Raw genomic sequence first — 22,825 nt, 5'->3', positions numbered from 1 at the left:
TAATACTGCAACAGTAACCCACTATTATTTGTCAACTTCAGAAAACCTCTCATTATTCATTTTGCTTTATCCAATTTTCTTAATCCGCACTAACATCTAACATATACGTCGACAAAGTTATTTCCATTTACTCTTTTCGTCAGCAGATGAACCCAGTAATTACCTGTTGGACGCCAATAAAGCGAAACCGGAAAAAAAACGTCTGTGATGGATTAGCGATACTAATTGACTGCTCAGGTCTTTGTGTCACGCCCCGCAGCGTTCTGCTGAAGCTGAGTTTGAATTACTGGTGTAAATTTACATGTCCGGTACTCTTCGCACGCGCTCAGTTCATGCTCCGTGCAGAACAATCTCACATATGACGTGATCTTAGACAATATGAAAATCATGTTTCTAAAGTAGTACATTCGTGTCTGCATTTGATGACAAACGGCGAAATTTTAAAAATAAATTTATATGGGAAAAACACATTAAAAAAGGAGATAAAGCTTTAATTATTGGTAGTAAGTAAAGAAAAAAAATTAACTAACTACCCTTCACTTTTCTATAGAAATAGAAACATACTTATACAGATATAAGAGAAGAGACAGCATAATACGAAACAGAGAAGATAAAACTAAAAGAGGGAAGGGATTAAGGTAAATAAAACACGCAAATAATTCAAAAACAGAGGTAAAAAATAAATCTTTTCTCAGTCCTGTAGTGGAGCAGTGGGTTTGACCTTGATAATACGGGGCCCAAAGATCGAACCTTTCTGTAGCAACACAATGCAGGGCCGACGCAGGGATCTTAGTAGTCAAGAAGCGTCGTTTATCCGATTGCTTACTTGATCTTCCCTTAAAAGATAATAGATATATCGTGAAATCTAAAATTGATGTGAGGAGTGAGAGAAAAAAACTTGTTGGGCATAATCCAGATTCACAAATGAAAAACAAACACCAGGGTATAAATTGGGTTACGACTAGGTATGTTTCAGGTAAGTTTGAAATATTTGTGATTTTGAATTGTATACAAACGATTTTTTTCCTTCTCCTTTCAAATTTGGATTTTTGAACATTCTGCAGTATGTAGTTTAAATGCCCACTCATATGATCTCAAAATGCACAAATAGTGCGTTCGAACATACCAGGATTATCATGGCGGCCACATAGGGGCAATCTATTAATATATGACAAGCCTGATTACTTATTCAGGATTTTCACGTGACATAAATGAAGCCTAAGTTAGAAGGATTATTACTGGAAACGTTTTGGATAAGTTGTCGGATGATCTACACCTGCTAAACCCAAGAAAACAAAGGACAAGCGAGCAAAAAAGACGTGATATGACAACGAAATTTGATGTTTTTGAAAAAAGAAAAGAATTATGAAATTATATAAAGAATATAATGGGATTGTTAATGTGAAATTGTGCACACCTTAAGGAATTTGTAAAGACGCTGTGTTTACAATTGAGTAACGTGATTAATATTCATATTTGCCAAATCGTCTACAACCCTTCAGTTAACAAGTCGCCAGTTATTGTTTACAAATTAAATCCGGAGAAGTCATTATTAAGTCGATAAGGCAAGCTCGAATGCACTACAAATAGCGTATAATTTGACGTCTCTTTCAACACAATTAACACAAGCACTTAACAAAATGCTGAATAGCCTAATCAAACCAACACCCACTAAAAACTGAATAAATCGGTTACATTTGAAAATTTGGACAAAATTATACAATGACTGAAATACCATTCAATATCACAGATAAAGAACTTACTAAAGCAATCATGATCATTCAAGATGATCCAAATAATTCCTTATACCACACTGCATTTGCAATTACAATCGAAACGAAAATATAGAAATCAAAGGTAGAGTTTTTAAAAACAGTGAAAAATTTGACAGCAAACAGTAATTTTCAGTCCTAAAAAAATTTATCCATTATTATTAGATCTTCGTTACAATTTTTAAAGTAATAAGTAAACATGTGAATTGTATGATTGCAAGTTTAATAAAATAAAAGGTTTAATTACTTTATTTAATAATCCATTTTAAATTATACAACAATTAACGTGAATATGTAATGATAAAAGACCATAAACTTCAAACATACCCAACTATTGTTCTTCCAGGTTTCTTTTTCAACATTTTTATTAGAATGTTTATGTCTGTTTTGGAAGTTCTAGTCCTAACTATTCAAAATTATGAGAACTGTAAGTTCTCGCACTAAGACAATAAAAATAAAATCCACCCATTAGATCTTAAGAGATAGATGAACAATTCTACTCGGCAACCTTTTCTTATTGATTGAAAAGATCATGATTCTATTTCCAGAAGTTCTTCTCGAGCTAGTAAGACTAAAAATTAAGGCAGGTCAACTCCCCTTCCATCTCCCACAAGAGGATTTTGAGAATAATATGTGGTAACATTGACATTTACGGATACAAATTTACTCCATTTAAATCCAAATACACCTCTCCTCAGGTAATACTCCCTTTCCTAAAAGTCTGACCTATCACTATATCACTATAAAAATAGTATTTTTATTAATGCAAGAGTTAACCAGTAAAACCTCATAGTAAATTCATTATAAAAAATATTCATCTTTTTCAATCTTAAAGCGAATAACGTAAACCTTTTTCCAACAGTTAGGAAAAATAAGCGATTGTTTGACTGATTTTCTTTGATAAGCATTATAATTTTACAGTGGATACTTATTTCCAAAGTCTTTCAGTGACTACTGAAATATTTCGGCCATTGCACAAAAAAGACTCAAACATCGATGCATTGACAAATTTTGGTTATAAGCTGTGCTGCATTGTCCCTACAGGACAAAACTGAGTCTGATTTATTATAATACTAAACCCTCCACTTGACTCGATTATTTATAAAAAGGAGAATTTCTCCATGTTTGTCCATTACCGGGGTTTAATCCAAATGTGGCGAAAATGTTTGATTGTCTTAGACCTATAATACAATTTGAAAAGATGATGTCATTTTCCTTGTTATTCAAGGTGGGAAGCTGTAACTGACTACTGTGAGGTCTACCACGATGCCAGTTCCAATTGTGCACTCTTCTTCAAAAAAAATCCACAAATGGAGTTTTCTTGGGAAAAAATGAACAAAAGAAGTGTTCCAAGGAAAAATGAAAAGTTTTCCAAAAGCAATCTTACTTGCTAAAGTCTAACGTTATGGAAATATATTGAGACAACTAATTCTTAGTTTACTTAAAAAATAAAGCATATTTTATAAGTATAATGTAAGATAATGTATAATGAGTATAATGCAAGAAAAAAGTCAAATCTTATTTAAAATTAAGTGGGCTGATCTCAACTACCGTCTGCTGATCTCGAGACCCATAACAATATACCAAATATTTCCAACCGCCTGATATAATATAATCATGTATTCATATTCATATAAAGGGACCGCCAGCTGGTGAAAAAACTGAATCAATAAATCAGTGTTATGAAGTGTCACTATTTTACTGCCTTTTTTTGGTTTCAACTAGATAAATGGAATTATGAAAATAAATGACGTAAAATCGGTGGCAGAAGATCAGTCTCAATCAGTAAAAAACATAACTTATTTTAATGAAAATATCATCCAAATCAGTCTGTAAAATTGACCAGCCAGTCAGTAAAATCCATTGCCCCCCCCCTTCCAAACTTTCTTTCTGGTGACGCCTATGCTTCTATGGTCATATACTTACTTGGAACTGCAGAAAAACTTGTGCATTTTAAAATCGCGGCAAAATGTGAGTTTGAAAAAGAAAATTTAACTTTATTATGCAACATTAAAAGAAAGTTCTCGGTTTTTAAAGGCAGCAAGACCATTCTGGAACGTTTGGCGGTTCTTGCGTCAATAATTGGTAAAAACAAAAAAAATTGGACCTCTCAAATTGGGCAATTATTTCAAGTTTATTGGGAGCTGGAACTTTGTTGTATATTCACCTTAACAATTCTGGTTACGCTCAAAAATTATGTTTTTTCCGGATATGCAGTTTCTCTCACGTAGAGATTTTACGCAATTGTTCAAAATAGCGTCAACTTCAGGGCTTAGCGTACTCTATTTTTCTATCGGAAGCTCTAACCTTTACATGAAATGCCCCCTTTCGAGACCCTTGAAAAACTGAAAATGAATTATGCCTTATCCTTAATTTTCCCGTACAAAACAGGTGGCATTAGTTCTACCAACAGATTATTGATGGTCGATACACCCCTGAGAAACTTTTATCTATTTGTGGCTGTTTAATATGTCTGTGGAGCATTCTTATTATTTTGCTAACTGATTGAAAGTAAATAGTATAGAAAATTAACAAGAGTGCAAATTTAAGTTTGTCTCAATGGAAAAAATAATTTTGTCCATTTAAATAGAAACTTTTGTCCATTTGTGGCTGATTAATATGACTGTGGAGCATTCTTATCATTTTGCTAACTGATTGAAAGTAAATAGTATAGAAAATTAACAAGAGTGTAAATTTAAGTTTGTCTCAATGGAAAAAATAAATAACAAAACAGCCAACTGTCTCTAACATCCCCAAGAAAAGTCCCCAACCACATAATAAAACCTAAATAAAACTATTAGTTGAATTTATTTTGTATCTTTTTTTACTTTTTTTTTACAGCAGGCTGAAAATAAACTATCAGCTTTTACCAAATGGCGCAACAGGTCTTTTTTTGTGCATTTTTTAAATTGGCCTATACCAACCAAGTCTGTGTGGTTTTCTAATCCTAAACAGAGTTTAAAAATAGACGAATGTGCTTCCAACAACAATTTCCAAGAACTTCCGGTTGGATCCAAAGAAATATCCAAAGGCTTTTTGTAAAATTCAAAATTTTGATAAATTAAAATCAAGGATAGTTTAAGCTTGTCAGGCTTTTTCAATTTCTACTGGATAACGACGGTTGCTTAGAGCTAGCAGTATTCAATCAAACCAATCATGGTAAAAAACTATAAGTAAGGAGAGAGTCTAACCAATAGAAACCGAAGCTATAAAAAAAGAAATTTTGATAGCAATTATTAAACCAAAGGAATTGGCTTTTTATGCTGGTTCCAAATACATAAAATTCATTAAGTTTAATTTTGCCCATCAAAATCTATGAGCCTGAGAAAATTTTCTTAGTTTACATGAAGGGGGTGGGGAGAATACCCACAAACAGTCAAGTGATCTTAATGTAAATCACACCATCAGATTCAGTATATCAGAGAACCCTACTATAGTGGTTTCAAGCTTCTGTCTAAAAAAGGGGGCATTTTGTATTTTTTTGCCAGAAGAAAGATCATGGATGAACTATTCAACCTCCCTCATTTGTGCGTTTCTGCATAATGCAATCAGCGAGTTTTTAAGGGAAAATATTTGTTTTAACTTGTAAACGTTATATTCTAGAATTTTGAACTTTTTTTGTTATTATGAAGGAGGTGAATCGTACCTTGTTTTCAGCGCCGTTTCCCGGACGGGGGGGGGGAGTACCCGGTTTGAATATCAAATTAAATGTTTGATCAACTCGTAAAAAAAGATGCAAAGCCTGTAAAGAAATTTTTCATAAGTTTTGTAGAAAAAAATTGGTGGGTCTAGTATTAGTACTCTAGGTCTAGTACTTCAAATTGCAGAATGTGTGCTTAGAGCCAAAGTCGTAGATACAGTAGCTATTGTTTTACATGATGAATAATAAAATAAAAGTGAAATTGTCACGATTAAGTTAATAACCTTGGCAATATGTTTATAGAATATCTAGATTGAAAGGGAATGTTACCACTTTATTTCATTACAAGAGTGTGCAGGATAATAAAAAAAGCAGCAAAAATAGTGGCTATTTATTTATAACTACTTACGTAATACAGCTATGTCAGTAATCCACTCTCTTACAGAAGACGAAACGCTTTGCCAAAATAAAAATAACCAAGAGACTTCGCTATTTTAAGTCTGGCTGGTGCGTCTTATTAAAAACGAAAGAAAACTTATTTCAATTTCTATTAAAATAAGCATAGTAGTTTCGAATGACTAAACAGTATTGTGTCTTATGTGCATCTTTTTTCCCAGCTAGAGGAAGTTGTCACACTCAATCTAGGTTCATAAGTTTAATTTTCAATAAATTTTCATTAATATTTTCTTCCTTTTCAAATCATGTATAGAAAATCAGTTAGTGAATCAATTATTGATTTACTAATTCAAAATATTGGTAGATTAAACTTAAAAGATTGCTTCACATATTTACAATTGTTGGTTGAAAGTCTTCTTTTGTAAAATTTCAATTATGTTGCCATTATTTTTGAGAGAAGCGGGGCTAGAAAATTATCATTTGTGGAAGCGGAGAGTTGGGTAGCATGAACTCTGACCAACTGAGTGTTTAGGCTTAAACATACAAATTTATTCCCAAACAGTTGTAGAATCTCTCTGATTATTAAGAAGGGGGAAGGGTGGGTAACCAACCAGGGTATAGGTGTTTACGATTTGGCAGCCATTAAATGTACTATGTGTTTACTTTCTGGAGTTCTGTCGTTCACAGTATACTGTTACCGTCTTCTCTCTTTATTTTCCTTTTTTCTTTACTCATTATGTAAGTAGATGAAATTTATAATTTTTTCAGATATTTGGTTACTCATTTAATGGGAGCTGACTTGAATAACATTATCAAGACTCAAAAATTGTCGGATGATCATGTTCAGTTTCTTGTTTATCAAATCCTTAGAGGTCTAAAATACATCCATTCAGCGGGTATTATTCATAGAGTATGTCTGACCTTTTTACCTTTTTTAAGCTATTTTCCTTCTCCCTCTTTTAAGGTTTTCTTTGATGATGCTGAAATTGATTATTTGAAATTGAACTCGCATAGTGCAGAAATGTAAATGTTAAATTATTTTTAGTAAAATTATTTGTTCCGTTCTATTTTCGAGTTAGTTGGGGTTGTCATTTTAAACTCCAGTTGCATCGCTAAAAGTCATTAACGTATGAATCCTTGTGGCGACAAATAAATAAGGGTATTATAGATGTCATTGACCATTTAGGTAAAACGCAATAATCAATAAGTGAGCAAACATGAGCAGACCGAAGAAAATATGAACTTCAAATCAAAAGGAAACAAATTTATTAATTTTTTTCTTCTGTCCTATTTGTAAAAAAAAGTATAAAGAACAGGAATATTCTGTCAAACTAAGGAAGCCAGCTGAAGGGAAATTTTTTTTTGTCATATTGCGTATCTTTTGTACTTCTGTACTCTTAAGTTAATATCCTTCATGCCTCTACTTCTGTCAAATACACCCAAGTTAAAATACACCCAATCTGTAAGTACTATTGTAATAATAGAGAGGGTGTTTGTTGTATTTATACTCAAAATGTTACTTTAACCGTATAAAATAACTTTTTTTCCAAAACAGTGGAAAATTAAGTCCTACTAAGTTAAGTTAAAAGAAAATATTATGCTTCTTAAACTGGCTTCGATATTGGGCTGTTTTTCGGAGAATAAGGTCTAAGTTTGTTAAAAAAGTCCAAAAAAGAGGGGGTTGTGTGACAATTATAGATAATTCTGGGGATATTAAAGATCATTGCTGAACTCTCGAGAGATTTCCGAAGAACACTGTCTATTTTATCGATAATGAGATTATATTTAAAATTTAAAGGTTGAGTGTATAATAAGGTTAATTCTTCTGCTATCTTACTCGCTAAATTTTGTTGCCGACTGAATTTTTCTGAGGAAAGCCCCGAAAATACTTTCGAGAAAGATTCCCTACCTGACGTCAAATCAATCCAAATTATGTATCCTATTTATTACTGCTTTGTGCCTTGATAGCTCCTTTTTCATATATTTTTTTTATTGTGGATTTTTCGCTCTTTTTTTTACAATTTTTTTTTCTAGTGTTTCAACTTGCATAAAATTTGTCATAAAAATTTATTTTTTGTAGGATGTCAAACCATCAAATATAGCTGTTCATTAAGATTGTGAGTTGAAAATATTAGACTTCGGTTTAGCGCGACCTGCAGAAACTGAAGTGACTGGTTACGTTGCTACTCGTTGATACAGAGCTCCAGAAATTATGCTCAACTGGATGAGATATTCACAAACAGGTAAGAAGTCTCAACAAATTTGGTCTATTCAAGTTTTCACCTTCTTCGACCCTTTAATGCATCAAGATTGTTTTCCAACATCTTTTCCAATCGTTGAAAAAGAGTTAAATAACCCTGGCACTATAAATAAGTTTCCGGCCGTCATTCTTAAAATTAGAACCTTTCCGACAGTTGGACCAAAAAAAATTGAATTTAATATTGGTTGACACACCATCAAAAATTGAATTTAATCTTGGTTGACACACCATCAAAATAAAATATAAAAATTTCAAACTCCTTCCAGAACAGATTTCTGCATTATTCATATGCTAATTTTCATCACACTCTAAGATTGATCATCCAGATTGTTGTCGCTGAAAAATACGTCAGAGCTACTACCAATATTTTTCAAAAAATATTCACAAGAAAGACTCAAAATTAGTATTAATTCTGCCTTTGTATCACCCAATATTTAATTAGAAGTTATATTTTATATTTTCATTTTTGTTGAGGAAAGGTATTGGTTAAAGTATTTAGTTGAATTTTTTTTTCATTGTTTTTCTTGCTCTTTTCCTTTTGAGAAAAGGCGTTTGTTAGTAACCGAAGTAATTGTTCGTTTAATGTTTTTTGTCATTTTTTCCTCATTAGAAATCTCCTTGTTTCTCAAAACCTTTTTTTTTTTTTTTTTTGGTAAAAAGATTTTCCAAAACTAAGTTTAAAAAAATTTAGTTGTTTATTATTTGGTTTATAAATATATACTTTTTTAAATTAAATTAATTTGAAAAAAAAAAGGAATTAAAGGTACTGGATATAGGTTGTTCTTCAGCGCTTAGAAGACTGCACGGCTAATATTAATAATAAATTCCAGAATAGAATGAATAAAAAAAGATACTTAGGAAAAATAAAGTGCTTGAATACTTGCAAGATTGTTTTGTGTAATAATCCTGCTTTAACATGATAATACGAATCCAATAGCAGATAAGCGCACGTATATAAAATATAACCGATGGAAAATTAATTTTTGGAAGAATAGGTTTGTAAGAATAAGAAGATAAGTCTGCAAACCAAAATCAGAATATTGGAAACTACAGCGATGACAGTGGTCAAGTTTAGTTCTGAAACATGGGTGCTCCCAAAGACTAAGAAGGATTTATTAGATGTTTTCTGTAGGAATAGTCTACAGATTGTTTTGGGTACCCGTCTGACTGACCGTATTTCAAACAGCGGAATCTACGACCGATGTAGTCCTAACCCGGTTTCTAGGATACGTTCTGTGGATGACGGATGACAGATTACCCAATATCGTCCTTTTTTACCAGCTATCTAGGGCCAAACAAAAGGCTGGTTATCCCCGAAAATGGTGGAAGAATTTCGTAAGGAAGGATTTACTGGGAGAAAAACAGAAAATGTTTGAAAACAAACAGAAAGATATATTATAGAAACAGATTCACAAAAATGAAGTTATATTTTTTATTCTTTCTATTTAATTTTCTTTGCTTAAATCCTCGAATGAAAACTCTCCCAACAGAAAAACTCCTAAAACCCAATTTCCGCTATCCTAAAAATTATAAAAGTTGTAAATACTTTGTTTGGAGTGCAGTGAATTTAGCGACAAAACTTTCTATAATTTCTATCGTACTATCTATTTACTATTACTATCTACTTTACTATTACTCTCTACTTTATTACTTTACCAGTATAATTACTATTACTGTCTACTTTACTAGTATAATTACTATTACTGCCTATTTTACTATTACTATCTACTTTACTACTTTACTAGTATAATTACTATTACTGTCTATTTTACTACTTTACTAGTATAATTACTATTACTATTTTCTATATTATTGCTATCTACTTTACCACTTTATGGGTATAATTACAGTTACTATCTACTTTACTACTTTACTGGCATAATTACTATTGCTGTCTACTTTACAATTACTGTCTACTCTTCTGTCTACATTACTGGTAAACTTATTATTACAATCTACGTAACTATCTACTTTACTACTTTGCTAGTATAATTACTATTACAGCCTGTTTTACCACTTTACTGGTATAATTACTATTACAATCTACTTTACTACTTTACTAGCATAATTACTATTACTATCTACTTGACTATTACTATCTACTTTACTATTACTTTCTACTTTACTAGTATAATTGCTATTACTATATGCTTCACCACTTTACTGGTATAATTACTATTACTATCTACTTTACTACTTTACTAGTATAATTGCTATTACTATGTACTTTACTATTACTATCTATTTTACTATTCTATTTACAGTGAATATCTGGTCGGTTGGATGCATCATGGCTGAGTTACTTACATCACGGATGCTTTTTCCAGGAACAGATCGTATCCTTTTTATGTAATAACCACTTACAGAAATTTGAGTAATGTACTTGTATTTTTCACTACGAACAATTGTTTTTTTTTTACTTTTTTTTACTATTTTCTTACAATTATTTTTCTTACAATTTTTTTGCTTCACGGCAAATTAATAGGTAGTAAAGTTTGTTGCATAGATCTTCTTATTCAGGCTATATCTAGATATTTTTGGGCTAATTCTGGATTTCAGTAAATACGAAAAAATAGGTTTTTCTTGGTGTTTCTTCAAAAAAGAAGAAGAATATGGCATATACATCTTTTCTTCATTTCTTGTCAGCATATTTTGCGGGTCAAAGGTTTCACAAAAAGTTTCTTTTGTCAATGGAGTTTGGATTGAGGACGTATCAAACACTAAAAAATTTTATCATAGAGTGTTGGCCTTAACACCTTTAAGGGTGATTTTAAGGCCGCGATCCAAGAATGGTGAGTGGCTCTTAGGCCATAATTTATCTAATAATTAGCATGGCAAGCGCACCCTCAATAGGCAAGGAAGTAAATTGATTGCGCAAAGGATTTTCATGTGGTTTCCGACTAGCGGGACCCTGAAACTTGTCAAAATTCAGCGAACGTAAAGGTAAAGTTTGGATATCAAACAGTGAAAAGGCTGTATGTGCTGCGCTTTCATATGGCATTCATGAGAAATCACTGAATTGTGTTAACACGAGTGAAAATATGAAAGCCAAGACTTGGATTCCAGCTGGCATGGCGCTTGCCACTATTTTTGGGACCGATAAGAAGTTTCGTATATTGTTTTATGTGTGATGATGTGATGGACTGTCAGATGATCAGTAAAGTGTACTACTGTGTGCTTATACAATTATAATAGAAGGATGATCAACCGCGTACCAAGTGCTTTGCTTGCGAGGGATCACTGCTAAAAACATTAAGCATAGTTCAAAATCTAGGAGAAGGGGCACATTTGTTATTTTTTCCATTAAAAATACCAAAAGAATGCCTTTTCCAATGAAAATGTCCCCAAAAAAGCATAAAGACATGCAACGATATGCTGTTAAATACACTAAATAAAAAACAAAAATAAGTGAATAATTAGAAGAGCTGAGAATTGGAAGAATGAGTGAGTGAAACATATATTGGGACAAAAACGTGCTCAAAAACCATTCATGAATAAAAAAAACATAATATGGCCAGGAAAAAAACATGAAAAAATTTATGTATATATATATATATATATATATATATATATATATATATATATATATATATATATATATATATATATATATATATATATATATATATATATATATATATATATATATATATATATATATATATATATATATATATATATATATATATATATATATATATATATATATATATATAAATATATATATATATATGAACTATATTTCATACATTTCAAATTGAAATTTATAAATTTATAAATTGAGCACAAAAAATATATATTAAATTGTTTTCATTTTAAATTGAAATCTAAGTCTGGATTGAAAATGAAAGTTTGAATTAAGATCATTTGAAATTTAAACATTAAAATTTATAAGAAATGTTGTAAAGACCTGAACCTTTCGTGTCTCTTGGGCCACAAAGAGGCGGTTGCATTTTGTTAAGATTCAATTAAATAGCTAAGGTTTATTTCTTAAAAATCTAAGAAACATCGTTAATCGATTTGGCTTCGAGTAGCTCATATTGATCAAGAGTACTGCGAAACTTTATGCTTAAAATACACATTTTGAATCTTCTCCAGGATAAGAGGTTCAGTTTGATAGTAATAAATTGTAGTTTCCGCTGATCAATACTATCTATAAAGGATATACCAAAGATTAAAGCAAATTTATATTCTCTCATGAATATCCTTAAAGTCAACCTTTTTTTGGTGTTTTCCGTTGAAAATATGACAAAATTTCGGAAAATTCATAAGTTCCTCATAAATTTATTTTCGCTTAGCAAGTAAATGAAGCACGGTGTTATCAAGTTATATTCTTTAATAATTTCAGGGTTCACTGACTTGTTAAATGGACTTATTTATATAACCCTATTGCTTTGATTGTACCGAGGTAATGAACTGAAAAATAATTAATAATAAAAATATGATGCTGATATTGTGAATGACAAATTTGCCAGGATTTGCAAACTCTGAATCTGTAGCGCTAATTCCAACATTGCAAATTTATTATATTTCAGTCCTTTGTTGTCTCTGATCTGGTATAACTTTTTATGCAAACTATTTTGCATGAGATTTCTGTTTCGTGACTCAGCATGTATCAAAAAGTTAATCATTTTTTTTAACGTTTCACTATGATGTTAATATTTACAAATAGGTTATCATTTAAATAAAAAAAAACAAAAAAAACACAAAACTGAAAATTTCGTTGCATAATGTTTAAGTCGTGAAGCAGTGTAGTAGTGATCAACATTATACTTTGCGTACTGCCCTAGCGATTTCTAGGTTATTTGCGTACTGCCATAGCAATTTCTACATTATTCTATAGAAGCTCTTCACCTTTTCAAAGAGATTCAGAGCTCCCTCACATGGCCTAATACTTTGGGTAGACTATGCTCCATCTTGTACTAGTTAGGAATTGCGTAATATGTTATGAAAGACAAGTTTTTCTGACATAATTTACATAGGCTAATGGTATATATGTCTTTTAGGGTAAACCCATATCAGAAAACCAGCGCGTCTTGTTTAGCTGTTAATATATTCAATTATTTTTTGTATATATTCAAGTTTCAGATTAGAATTTTCAACAGTTTTAATAGTTCATTCAATCTACTAATATCAGTATTTTTTTGCAATCATTTACATAGATATATGGAGCGAGGTAATGACGAGAGGCCAAACCTCCTCATATACGTAATAATTTCTGTTCGTTTTAAATTTAATGTTGCTCCTAACATTCAGTTGAGAAAATTGTTTTTTATAAAATTTATGATCGTTTTATAAATAATGCTTGGAAAACCGGCACCCCCTTCATGGAAAATTATCTTCTCCCATGAACAATTCCTCCATGCAGATCTTCCCACGCAAACCAATTTCTTCCCCCCAATCCCCACCAGAAAAAAATATCTCTGAAAACGTCAATAGACTTCCAAATAACCAATACTACACGTAAACAATGGTCAAATATCATAACTTGCAGCCTTTTCCCGGGGACTGTGGGGGAATTAAGTCGTCTTCAGAGACATAGTTAATAAATTTTTCAAGTATGCTGAACAAACAGACTATTTCAAAATTTTGATCCGGTGACTTAACGAAAACTTGAGCATGGAAGGGGGACTGGTTGCCCGCCAATCTTTTTGGTCACTTGAAAATGGCACTAGAAATTATAATTTAAGTTCTAATGAGCCCTCTCGCGACATTCTAGGGCTACTGGGTTGATAATATTATTCCTGAGAAGAAGAAAAAAAAATTAACACGCATCCGTGATTTTTCTTCTGGCCAAAAATACAAAATTCCGCATTTTTCCAGATACTACTACTACCACTACTAACAACTCACCACAGCACCAAGCCACCTGAGGCCAACGCAGCTACTCACGCTCCTCTTCCACCCCAATCTATTCAATGCTTTCCCTTTTTACACCCGCCCACGAATTTCCCATTTCCTTTAAATCTTTCTTTATGACATCCTCCCACTCAAGACGGGGACGATCTGCTTTCCGTTTAGCCCTAGATGGTTGGCCGAAAAGAACAATCTTCAGCAATCTGTCATCCTTCATCCGCACAACGTGCCCTAACCACCTCAACCTTTCTTTCATTATAGCCCTAGAGAGCGGTATTGAGCCACATTTTTCGTACAGCCTATTGTTTGAAATACGGTCAGTCAGCCGGGTACCCAGAACAATCCTTAAGGAATTTCTCTGGAAAACATCTAGCAAATCTTCATCCCGCTTTTCGGAGCGTCCATGCTTCAGAGCCATATTTGACCACTGTCATCACTGTAGCTTCTTATATTCTAATCTTAGTTTGCAGACTTATCTTCCTATTCTTCCAAACTATTTTTAACTGTAAAAAAAACATCCTTGCCTATTCTCCTTTTAACATTTTCTCAGGTCCCAACATCTTTACCAATAATACTACCTAGGTAAGTGAAACTGTCCACTTGATCAATCTTCTCATTACCCAACTTCACCCTTTTCATCTTCACTTATTCCTAACCTTAGTGACTTAGTCTTCCTAACATTAATTTTCAAACCAGTTCTAGCACCCTGAAGTCGCAAAACCTCTAAAACTTCATTCCTTTTGCTCACACTTTCATCTAGGATGCTTAAATCATCAGCATAATCCAAGTCCAGGAGACTTTTTCCTCCCCATTTGATTCCGTGTTCTCCCACTCCCTTTCCTGTGCTCCTTAAAACAAAGTCCATCAAAATAATCCATATAAAGGGGGATAGAACACAACCCTGCTTAACTCCTGAATTAATACAGAACCAGACCACGGAATCAAATGGGGAGGAAAAAGTCTCCTGGACTTGGATTATGCTGATGATTTAAGCATCCTAGATGAAAGTGTGAGCAAAATGAATGAAGTTTTAGAGGTTTTGCGAGTTCAGGGTGCTAGTATTGGTTTGAATACTAGCACCCTGTTAGGAAGACTAAGTCACTAAGGCTAGGAATAAGTGAAAATGAAAAGGTGATGTTGGGTAATGAAAAGATTGATCAGGTGGGCAGCTTCGCTTCCTTTGGTAGTATTATTAGTAAAGATGGTGGGAGCAGTGAAAATGTTAAAAGTAGAATAGCCAAGGCTCAGGGTGTTTTTTCACAGTTAAAAAAAGTCTGGAAGAATAGGAAGATAAGTCTGCAAACTAAGATTAGAATCTTAGAAGCTACAGTGATGACAGTGGTCAAATATGGCTCAGAAGCATGGACGCTCCGAAAAGCGGATGAAGATTTGCTTGATGTTTTCCAGAGAAATTGCTTAAGGATTGTTCTGGGTACCCGGCTGACTGACTGTATTTCAAACAATATGCTATAAGAAAAATGTTGTTCAATACCGCTTTCTGGGGCTATAATGAAAGAAAGGTTGAGGTGGTTAGGGCATGTTGTGCGGATGAAGGATGTCAGATTGCCGAAGATTGTTCTTTTCGGCCAACCATCTAGGGCTAAACGGAAAGCAGGTCGTCCCCGTCTGGAGTGGGAGGACGTCATAAAGAAAGATTTAAAGGAAATGGGAACTTCGTGGGCGGGTGTAAAAAGGGAGGCTTTGAATAGATTAGGGTGGAGGAGGAGCGTGCGTAGCTGTGTTGGCCTTAGGCGGCTTGGTGCTGCGATGAGTTGTTAGTAGTAGTAGTAGCTGCTAACCTCATTTCTTACCTTAACCGCAGCAGTGTTATTCTCGTACATAGCACTAATCACTTTAATGTATTTGTCTGGTATACCATACAAGGATAAAACCTTTACTAAAGCTCTTCTATCAACAAAATGGACCACTTGCTCGTAATCTATAAAACTGAGGACCAAAGGTGTTTCTCTGATACGCTGAATCTAATGGTGTGATTTTCATTAAGACTCTATGAATTTTAGGGGGTATTTCTCCCTTTTTTCAAAAAAATAAGGCATTTTTTTTAAAAATAAGGCAAATTTTCTCGTAGCTTTTGATGGACATAACTAAACTTGATAAAACTTATATATTTAAAATCAGCATAAAAATCTGATTTTTTGATGCATCTATTGTTATAAAAATGGTATCAAGTGACATCAGTTTTTTAGAGTTTCAGTTACTATTGACCCGGGTCACTCCTTACTTACAGTTCGTTACCACGAACTGTTTGATAAGGTATCATAGGTAAGCTCAAAATATGTTCAACTACCATGTTTATTTTTGTGACTTTGGGAGCAATATTGTGGTTTAGTTGATTCGAATTCGAAGCAGATCTGGACTGAAGCGTTTTAGATTCGCTGTGCCATGAGGCACAATTTGTTAGATTTGATGGCTTTTTTATGAAATCACAGGTCGTATGCTTTCTTTCTTTCTTCATTTCTCTCTCTCTTTCTCTCTCTCTCTCTATATATATATGTATATCCCTCTCTCTCTCTCTTTCTCTCTCTTTTATACTTTTGCTTTTTTTGTGTTAGCGTCTAAAGAAGACGGGTATTCCGACCCCTCCACCATCACTCTTACATTCTTCCAAACTTGAAATACTATTCATTCATTTGTCGGTTACTTTTTTTGAACAGATCTTAACTTGAAAAAAAAAATAATAACCAACGATTATAAGAGAAAGTTATGCTAATTAAAATAATTCTTAAAAAGAAGGTTCCACCTTTTGGTGGAACCTAAAAAAGAACGTTTAAAGAAGACGGGTGTCCCCATCCCTCCACCATCGCTCTTACATCCTTCCAAACATGAAATACCATCATTCATTTGTCGGTTACTTTTTTTTAACAGATCTTAACTTTAAAAAAAAATAATAACCAAAGTTTGTGAAAGAAAGTTATGCTAATTAAAATAATTCTTAAAAAGAAGCTTCCACCGAGATTTGAATTCGGATCGCAGGATTCAAAGTCTTGAGTTCTAACCATTACACCATGGAACCTTGTTTAAAATGGCAATTTGTTATTAAATATTTATAGACGCTCTATCCCAGTGAACAAAGATTTCCAAATCGGTTCGTAAGCGAAGGTCAAGGCCGTACCCAGGATTTTTCTTTCGGAAGGGGTTTGGTAAATATTCCTCCGTGCAGATCTTCCCACGCAACCCCCTTTCTTTCCCCCAATCCCCACCAGAAAAAATACCTCTGAAAACGTCTGTAGACTTCCTAATAACTTGTATTATATGTAAACAATGGTCAAATTTCATAACTTGCAGCCTTTTCCCGGGGACTGTGGGGGAATTAAGTCGTTTTCAGAGACATAGTTAATAAATTTTTCAAGTATGCTGAACAAAATGACTTTTTAAAAATTTTGATCCGTTGACTTTAGGAAAAGTTGAGCATGGAAGGGGACCTGGTTGCCAGCCAATCTTTTTGGTCACTTAAAAATGGCACTAGAAATTATAATTTAAGTTCGAATGAGCCCTCTCGCGACATTCTAGGGTTACTGGGTCGATACTATCATTCCTGAGAAGAAAAAAAAAAAACAAAAAAACAACAAATTAACACGCATCCGTGATCTTTCTTCTGGCCAAAAATACAAAATTCCGCATTTTTCCAGATGAGCTTGAAAGCTGAACAGTAAGGTTCTCTGATACACTGAATCTAAAGGTGTGATTTTCATTAAGATTCTATGAATTTTAGAGGGTATTTCTCCCTTTTTTTAAAAAATAAGACATTTTTTTCGAAAATAAGGCAAATTTTCTCGTAGCTTTTGATGGGCATAACTAGACCTGATGAAACTGATATATATAAATCAGCATAAAAATCTGATTTTTTGATGCATCTATTGGTATAAAAATTCAGTTTTTAGAGTTTTAATTACTATTGACCCGGGTCGATCCTTACTTACGGTTCGATACCACGAACTGTTTGATAAGGTATCATGGGTAAGCTCAAAATATGTTCAACTACCAGGTTTATTTTGTGACTTTGGGAGCAATATTGTGGTTTAGTTAATTCGAATCCGAAGCAGCTCTGGACTGAAGCGTTTTAGATTCGCTGTGTGATGAGGCACAATTCGTTAGATTTGATGACTTTTTTTTATGTAATCACAGTCGTATTCTTTTTTTCTTTCTTCCTTTCTCTCTCTCTCTCTCTCTCTCTCACACACACACACTCTCAAAATCTCTCTCTCTCTCTCTTTCTCTCTCTCTCTCACTCTCTATATCTATCACTCTCTCTCTCAAACAATCTCTCTCTCTCTCGCTCCCTCTCCCTCTCTCGCTTGCTTTCTTCCTATATCTCTTTTATAGTGTTGCTTTTTTCGTGTTAGAGTTTAAAGGAAACAAGTATCCCCACCCCTCCACAAACGCACTTAAATACATAAAAATTTTAAATACTATTCATTTATTTTTCTGTTGATTTTTTTGAAAATATCTTAACTTGAAAAAAAAATAATAACCAACGATTATAAAAGAAAGTTATAATAATTAAAATAATTCTTAAAAAGAAGGTTCCACCGAGATTTGAACTCGGATCGCAGGGTTCAAGGTCCTGAATGCTAACCATTACACCATTGAACCTTGTTCTAAATGGCAATTTGTTATTAAATATTTATAGACGCTCTATCACAGTTAGCAGAGATTTCCAAATCGGTTCGTAAGCGAAGGCCAAGGCCGTACCCAGGATTTTTTTTTTCAGAGGGGGTTTGGTAAATATTTACCAAAGCATATTATTGAGTTTCAAATAAAGTGAATATACCCTTCGATGCCTTTTTATGCTGATTATATAACAATCATTTCTATCGGAAATGAATTTTAGCCCCCCCTCCCTATATAAGTCAATTCCAGATATATATTTGCACATATGGGGGTAGCCTAGGCGGGGGAGGACTGAAATTTATTTCCGATAGAAATGATTACTATATTCGTAATCAGCATACAAAAGGGATCGAATGGTGTACTCAATTTCTTCCTAACTCAATAATATGATTTGGTAATTATTTACCGGGGGTTTTACTCAAAGATTTTTTTTTGGGGGGGGGGGTAAACGAAAAAAAACTAAAAAAATGCATACAAAATTTTTTTATATCCGTTTTCGTTACGTTTTTACAAGTCAAAAATTTTTTCGGGAGGGGGGCCAAACCCCCTAACCACCCTCTGGGTACGTCCTTTGCAAGGGCCCATGTAAATATATCTGGTTATGTAGTGAAGAATTTGAATAATGGCTAGATTTCGGTGTTTACCTATTTATGTATCAATATAGGAAGATCAGAGGCTGCGCGCTAGCGCTGCCTAAGTAAATAACGATGTGGGCACAAATGTGTCTTTTGTTTTGTTTTTTTCTCCATACCCGGGCACTTCGTGTCGAAGGAGTTGTCGTAGAAAGTTCGAAAAGGACTCATTCGATTGCAAGTTGGAGTGGCTAGTGCCCCTTTAATAGTCGAAAGTGATTTGAGGGCAACTAACCACCCTCTCACGTCCATCATTCCACCAAACACATCCAATCAAAATTTTGAGATAGCCATTTTGTTAAGCGTAGTTGATTTCCAGATAGAAAATATCTTTTCGAGGAGGACACTCCCCACAAACCTCGGGGCAAGGGTTTAAGTTATGCCCTGGGGGCACATAAGGTTTTTTATAGAAGGTGTTGTCGTAGAAACTTCGAAAAAGGGCTCATTCAATTGGAAATTTAGAGGGATAGTGCCCTTTTTAATATTTGAAAGTGATTGGACGGTAACTAACCCCTCTTTCACGCCCACCATTCCTTCAAACACATCCAATCAACATTTTTAGATAGCCATTTTGTTCAACGTAGTAGAAACTTCTCAAAATTAGGTCTTTGAGGATGACAACCCCCTCCCCCTCAGCCCCAGGGCGAGAGTTTTAAGTTATCCCCTGGGGGAATATAAGGTTTTTATTGAAAACGTTGTCGTAGAAACTTCAAAAGCGCTCATTTGATTTCAGATTGAAAGAGCTTTGATTTAAGATTTGAGATTGAAATAATTTGCACTCTACTGAAAAAAATACAAATGAATGTGCATTGTCAGTTTAATATACATATACTGATATTTAGTAATCAAAATCTTAATATTATTTGACCTATTAAAATTATAAAAGTAAAAACATTTATATTTTTTCAGTAAAGGGCAAATTATGATCTGGCTTTGGGAAGGCATAGGGGTTTTGTGCCCAACTTATGTTAATTTCTGCTCGGATTGAGTTTGACTCGGTTATTTATTTTAATTTCTGTTCCCTTTGGGTTTTATCTATTTATCGATGCTGATTTGCGGTAGTTTCAAGCTTGGTAGACTATTTGGTTTTATTTTTCCTCATTTTTGTTTAATGAAGTTCTTTACTTTTCTTTGAAAAAATTATTTTTTGAAAAAATATTTTACTTTATTTAAGTTTAGTTTTACTTATATTACGATTCTTATCATGTTACATTATAATATCCAAACAATAGTAAATAATAGTATATTAACTGAGCATTTCAATAAACACAACACGAAATAATGTAGTATTTTTATTTGGTTCTAGGCGCTATCCCCCACCCCTCGTGGAAAACATCTCCCAGAAATACATCATCACTGAAAGGAAATTATTCCAAACAATTTACTCAACACTGAAAATTCCTTCACACTCCCTTCCCCTGCAGAAAACTCCTCCGGCAAAAATGTCGGTATGTTTCCCAACAAGAAAGACTATCTGTTAGCAATGACCAAATTACAGAAATTAAAGCACTAGAACTTCTACAATCTGGTTCTCAGATTGTTTTAAACCTTAGGAGTGAGAGAGATACCTCAAAGGTAGCATTTTAACGCAAAACAATTCTAAATATCATTGAACCATCAGATAAACATGTTTATTATTATTAACATATACATGTATATAATTGACATAGGCCCATGGGGAGACAAGCTCGAAAAACTAGGCCTAGACAAAGATACAATAAAAAATTTTACGCTAAAATACAAAGATAATTACGACGGCAAAGATACAATAATACAAAAATAATATGAAAGTAGCAGCTAGTCCAGGATCCAAATATAAATATATATATAAAAAAAGAAAAAAGAGAGAGATCAATATTATTAAATATAAATTCATACTAAAAGATAGCCGAGAGGCCCACATTCACATAGAACAAAAATCCAAACAAATAACTTAATCATATTAAAAAGACACTTAATTAAAAATAATCCTGAACTAAATGAAATTTAAGATTCCTTTTTATTAAATGGATAGAAGAAAATTTATCAATAAAATCCTTGTGAGCATCCCAGCACCGGGCTATTGACACAAACGGGGCGAATTTAGATCTCTCAGTAATATACTTGTCAATGTAGATACTCTTTTTTTGTCGCGTGTTATAACGATGTAAATCTTGTGATCGGGAGAACAAACTTTGATTGAGGTAATATGGCGGTAATTTCTTAATGTCATAATTAAATTTGAAAACAATTGCTCCAAAAGTGAATTGTTGAGAAACTGGAAGTATATCTAAATAAGTATATAAAGATGCTGTAGAAGACTTATTTGGAAGTGAAATAGGCGATGAAATAAAAAGTTTGAGGATTCTTACTACTTTATTTTGTAAAATCTGTATTGGTTTAATATGGCTTTTAAATGTAGATAAATATACTAGAGAACAATAATTAATATTAGACTGAATGAGAGCAAAATAAATGCTTCGTAAAGCAGAGTAGGGCAAATAATGCCTCAACCTCCACATTAAACCAACATACCTTGAAATCTTTAAGCGTATATTTTGAATGTGTGTTTTAAAAGATAAGCTTTCATCAATCATAAGTCCAAGGTACTTTATCACATTCGCCCGAGATATTGATAATAGATACTTTGAAGAAGTAACTCGGGTAATACGAGGGCATATATTTGACTTCCTGCCGTAAATTATGAAATTAGTTTTTGAAAAATTCAAAGCAATAAAATTTGCGGAACACCATTCAAGAAAATTAGAGAATGCAGTATCAAGTTTTGCATTCAACTTCTCTTCACTCCTCTCGGAAATTGAAACTGCCGTATCATCAGCAAAATGCGTGCTGAGACAGGAGCTTGCCAAAGCATGGGAAAGATCATTTATATAAACTAGAAAACCCAGAGAACCTAGGACAGAGCCCTGAGGCACCCCAACCATCGAGGACTGAGGAACAGGCAAAGAAAGAAAATTACCTCCATCTATTCGTTGCTTTCTCTTATCAAGATAAGATTTAACTAGATCCAACGCCGGTCCGCGTACACCAAAATTATCCAATTTACGAAAAAGAATACAATGGAATATTGTATCGAATGCTTTTTTAAAATCCAAATATATTGTTGCTGGAATTTCACCTCTATCTAAGCATTCATGAATATATTGGATGAGAGCAATGATAGCCTGTTCAGTATTGTGTCCAGACCCAAAACCACCCTGTAAATTTGTGAAAAAATTAAACGATTTAAGAACGTTATAGATCCGCTCATATATTGCCTTCTCAAATATTTTGGAAAATGCTGACAAAATAGACATAGGGCAGTACTTTGATGGGTTTTCAGGAGAGTCACCTTTATGAAGCGGAAGTATCCTCGCTTCTTTAAAAGCAGACGGGAAAACTCCAGTTTTAAATAAAAGATTAATTATATGCTGTAATGGCAAAATTACTGCAGACAATATTTCATTAACAATTATAGAACTAGACCCGTCAATTCCCGCTGAATTACCTGGATTTAGATCACACACTATTTTTGTTATTTCAGACCGAGAAATAGGCATAAGAAAAATTGAATTACTTTGAGGAGATGGAAGGTATGAAGAAAAATGTTTATTACTTCGTGAATCAAACTGGTTCATTACTGATGAAACAATTTTCT

General features: G+C 33.2%; 1 protein-coding gene and 1 pseudogene across 1 annotated transcript in view; one reads left to right on the top strand and one right to left on the bottom strand.

The window, feature by feature from the left end:
* The window catches only part of LOC148946747 (uncharacterized), a 535,196-nt gene that overhangs the window by 476,432 nt on the left and 35,939 nt on the right, over nt 1-22,825 (bottom strand). The window lies entirely within an intron of this gene.
* LOC148946748 (mitogen-activated protein kinase p38b-like) lies at nt 968-10,421 on the top strand (annotated as a pseudogene).

Source organism: Artemia sp. Qi Xiang Cuo, chromosome 11, assembly GCF_049724085.1.
Source record: "Artemia sp. Qi Xiang Cuo chromosome 11, ASM4972408v1, whole genome shotgun sequence".
Taxonomy (NCBI): domain Eukaryota; kingdom Metazoa; phylum Arthropoda; class Branchiopoda; order Anostraca; family Artemiidae; genus Artemia; species Artemia sp. Qi Xiang Cuo.
This window is presented reverse-complemented; position numbering and strand designations above follow the sequence as displayed.